This window comes from Salmo salar, chromosome ssa10 (assembly GCF_905237065.1).
Source record: "Salmo salar chromosome ssa10, Ssal_v3.1, whole genome shotgun sequence".
NCBI classification, from domain to species: domain Eukaryota; kingdom Metazoa; phylum Chordata; class Actinopteri; order Salmoniformes; family Salmonidae; genus Salmo; species Salmo salar.
The window spans coordinates 54,256,265-54,260,308 of record NC_059451.1 but is presented as its reverse complement, the minus strand read 5'-3'; the positions used below and the strand labels follow the sequence as shown (position 1 = coordinate 54,260,308).

The 4,044-nt window shown below is 63.4% G+C and overlaps 1 pseudogene; it reads left to right on the top strand.

The window, feature by feature from the left end:
- Positions 1-1,974: 1,974 nt before the first annotated feature.
- The window catches only part of LOC123724543 (AF4/FMR2 family member lilli-like), an 11,715-nt pseudogene continuing 9,645 nt past the window's right edge, over positions 1,975-4,044 (top strand).

Genomic DNA, 4,044 nt, shown 5'->3' with positions numbered 1-4,044 from the left:
CAGCGGCAGCAGCGGCAGAGCGGCAGCAGCAGCAGCACAGCAGCACCAGCGACAGCGGCACGGCAGCGGCAGCACGGCAGCGGCAGTTGCAGCAGCAGCAGCAGCAGCAGCAGCGTCCGAGGCAACGGCGGTGGTACGACAGCAGCAGCGGCAGTGGCAGTTGCAGGCGACGCAGCGGCAACAGACGCAGCGGCAGCAGCAGCAGCGGCCGTGGCAGTGGCAGCAGCAGCAGCAGCAGCGGCAGCAGTGAGCAGTGGCAGTGGCAGCGGGAGCAGTGGCAGAGGCCGCAGTGGCAGTGGCAGCGGCAGCAGCAGCAGCACGTTTGCAGCAGCGGCAACTGCAGCAGGGGCAGTGGCAGCAGCAGCAGCTGCCTGGCAGCAGCGGCAGCGGCAGCGGCAGCAGCGGCAGCAGCAGGCACCGGCAGTGGCAGTGGCCGCAGCGGCAGCACAGTGACTGTAGCGGCAGCGCGCGGTGGCGGCAGTGGCAGTGGCAGCAGCAGTGGCAGTGGCAGCACAACGGCCCGCGGCAGCAGCAGCAGCAGTGGCAGTGGCAGCAGCAGCAGCCGCGGCAGCAGTAGCGGTCAGCGCGCGGCGGCAGCGGCAGCAGCAGAGGCGGCAGCAGTGGCAGCAGCGGCAAGCTTGCGGCAGCAGCAGCAGCAGCCGTCGCAGCAGCAGAGCGGCAGCAGCAGCAGCGGCAGTGGCAGCTGCAGCAGCAGCAGCGGCACTGCAGCAACAGCGGCAGCGGCAGCGGTGGCGGAGCGGCAGTAGCAGCAGCAGCGGCAGCAGCACAACACAGCAGCGGCAGCGGCACAGCAGCAGCGCGGCAGCGGCAGCGCAGCAGCAGTAGCTTTTGCATGGCGGCAGTGGCAGCTGCAACGGTAGTGGCAGCGGCAGTAGCAGAGCAGCAGCAGCGGCAGTGGCAGCGGCAGCGGCACCAGCGGCAGCGGCGGCAGAAACATGCAGCAGCAGCGGCAGCCGCACAGCAGCAACAGCAGCAGCCAGCGGCAGCGGCAGCGGCAGCAGCAGCAGCAGCAGCAGTACGGCAGCAACAGCAGCAGCGGCAGCGGCAGCAGCAGCAGCAGCGGCGCAGCAGCAACAGCAGCACAGCAGCAACAGCAGCAGCAGCAGGGCAGCGGCCGCGGCGGCGCAGCGGCAGCGGCAGCGGCAGCAGCAGCAGCAGCAGCAGCAGCAGCAACAACGCCGTTCTCAGCGGCAACCGCAGCGGCAGCGCTAGCGGCAGCGGTCATGCAGCGGCAGTGGCGCCTCTGTAGTGGCAGCGGCAGTAGCAGAGGCAGTGGTCAGTAGTGGTAGCTTGTAGCAGTGGCAGTGGCAGCTGTAGCAGTCAGTAGTGGCACTAGCAGCAACAGTGGCAGTGGCGTGGGGTAGCAGCAGTGGCACTAGCAGCAGCAGCGGCAGCAGCTGCAACACAGCAGCGGCAGCGGCACAGCAGCGGCGCCAGCAGCGGCGGCAGCAGCCGCTGCAGCAGCAGCTGCAGTGCGGCAGCGGCAGCTGCAGCAGCAGCAGTGGCAATTAGCAGCAACAGCGGCAGCGGCAGTGCGTGGCAGCAGCAGTGGCATTAGCCGCAGCAGCGGCAGCAGCTGCAACACAGCAGCGGCAGCGGCACAGCAGCAAAAGCGCGGCGGCAGTGGCAGCGGCACTAGCACGCAGCAGGCCAGCATAGCAAACAGCAGCAGCAGCAGTGGCAGCAGCAGCGGCACAGCAGCAGCAGCACCGCAGCAACAGGAGCAGTGGCAGCGGCAGCAGCCAGCAGCAGCAGCCGTACTGGAAGCAACAGCAGCAGCGGTAGTGGCAGTGGCAGGTGCATTAGCGGCAGTGGCAGCACCAGCAGCAGGACAGCAGCAGCACAGCAACCCGAGCCCTGGCTGCGGCAGCTTGCAGTGGCAGTGGCTGTGTTGAGCGGCGGCAGCTTGCAGTGGCAGCAGCAGCAGCAGAGGCAGCGGTGGCAGTGGTAGCAATGGTAGCAGAGCCGTTGGCAGTGATAGTGGAAGTGGAGCAGTGGAGCAGCAGCATTAGCAGCGGCAGCAGTAGCTGCGGCGGCAGCGGTAGCAGGGCAGCAGTAATAGTGTTAGTCGAGTGGCAGCAGTAGTAGCTGCAGTAGTCGCCGCCGTGGTCGCAGCATTAGCAGTGGGAGTAGTCGAGCAGCAGTATGTTCGAGTAGCAGTAGTAGTAGTAGCAGGGGTAGCACATTTACATTTACATTTTTGTCAATTAGCAGACGCCTTATCCAGAGCGACTTACAGTAGTGAATGCATACATTTCATTACATTTTTGTACTGGCCCCCCGTGGGAATCGAACCCACAACCCTGGCGTTGCACACACCATACTGGCGTTGCAAACACCATGCTCTACCAACTGAGCCAGTAGTAGTAGTATTGTTAGTGGTAGTATTGGTAGTATAGCTAATGTAGTGGTAGTGGTTGTAGAGGTAGTAGTAGTAGTGGTAGCAGTAGCGGCAGTGGCAGCAGTGTTAATGCTGTTGCAGTAGCGGCAGTGGCAGCGGTAGTAGCGGCGGCAGCAGTGGCAATTAGCAGCGGCAGCAGCAGCGGCAGCAGCGGCAGCAGCAGCAGCAGCAGCAGCAGCAGCAGCAGCAGCAGCAGCAGCAGCAGAGCAGCCACTAGCAGCGGCAGCCGCGCAGCGGCAGCAGTGGCAGCAGCAGCAGCGACACAGCAGCAGCAGCAGCAGCGGCAGCGGCACCACCAGCAGCCGCAGCGGCAGCGGCAGCGGCAGCAGCAGCGGGGCAGCAGCAGCAGCAGCAGCAGCAGCAGCAGCAGCAGCAGCAGCAGCGGCAGCGGCAGCGGCAGCAGGGCCGTGGCAGCGGCAGCAGTGGCAGCGTAGCAGCGCCGGCAGCAGCAGCAGCGCGCAGTGGCAGCGGCAGCAGCACCAGCAGCAGCAGCGCAGCAGCAGCAGCAGCAGCGGCAACCAGCGCAGCAGCGCAGCGGCAGCAACGGCAGCGGCAACGGCAGCGGCAGTGGCAGAAGCAGCGGCAGTGGCAGCAGGGCAGCGGCAGTGGCAGTGCTAGCAGCGGCAGCACAGCAGCAGTGGCAGGGGCAGTGGCTGCAGCAGCGGCAGCAGCAGCAGTGGCCGCAGCAGTGTCGGCAGCGGTAGCCTGCGGCAGCAGCAACTGCAGCAGCAGCAGTAGCAGCAGCGGCAGCACCAACAGTGCCAATCGCGTGGTAGTACACCTGTGGCAGCAGCAGCAGCAGCAGTGGCAGCAGCGGCATTAGTAGCCGCATTAGCAGCAGCGCAGCCTGAGTGGCAGCAGTGGCTGTAGACTGTAGCACAACAGTGTTAGTCGTAGTGGCAGTAGCAGTAGCAGCAGCAGCGGCAGTCGTAGTGGCATTAGCACCGGTGGTAGCTGAACTAGTAGTATATGGTCCCCCTGCCCTCTTTTGAAAAGCTGACCACTACTCCATTTTGTTGCTTCCAGCCTGTTGACAGAAACTAAAACAGGAAGCTCCCGCGCCAGGTCTGTTCAATGCTGGTCCGACAAACCGACTCCACGCCCAAGATTGCTTCGATCAAGTGGACTGGGGATATGTTCCGCATTGCAGCAAACAACAACATTGACGCTGAGAAGATTTATTAGCAAGCGCATCGGGTGATGCGCATCAACAGCGCATATTAAACCATTCCCAAAACCAGAAACCGTGGATTGATGGCAGCATTCGCTCAAAACCGAACGCGCAAAACCACTGCTTTTAATGAGGGCAAGGTGATCGGAAACATGACCGAAAAAAACAAACAGTGTAGATATTCCCCCGCAAGGCAATCAAACAAGCTAAGCGCCAGTTTAGAGGCAAAGCAGAGTCGCACTCAACGGCTCAGACACGAGAGGTTGTGCCAGGGTCTACAGTCATTCACGGACTATAATAGGAAAATCAGCCCTGTCGCGACCAGGACGCCTTGCTCCCAGACAGACTAAACAACCTTTGCTCGCCTGGAGGACAATACAGTTCCGACTGACACTGCCCGCGACCAAAACCCGCGGGCTCTCCTTCACTGCAGCCGACGTGAGCAAAAACA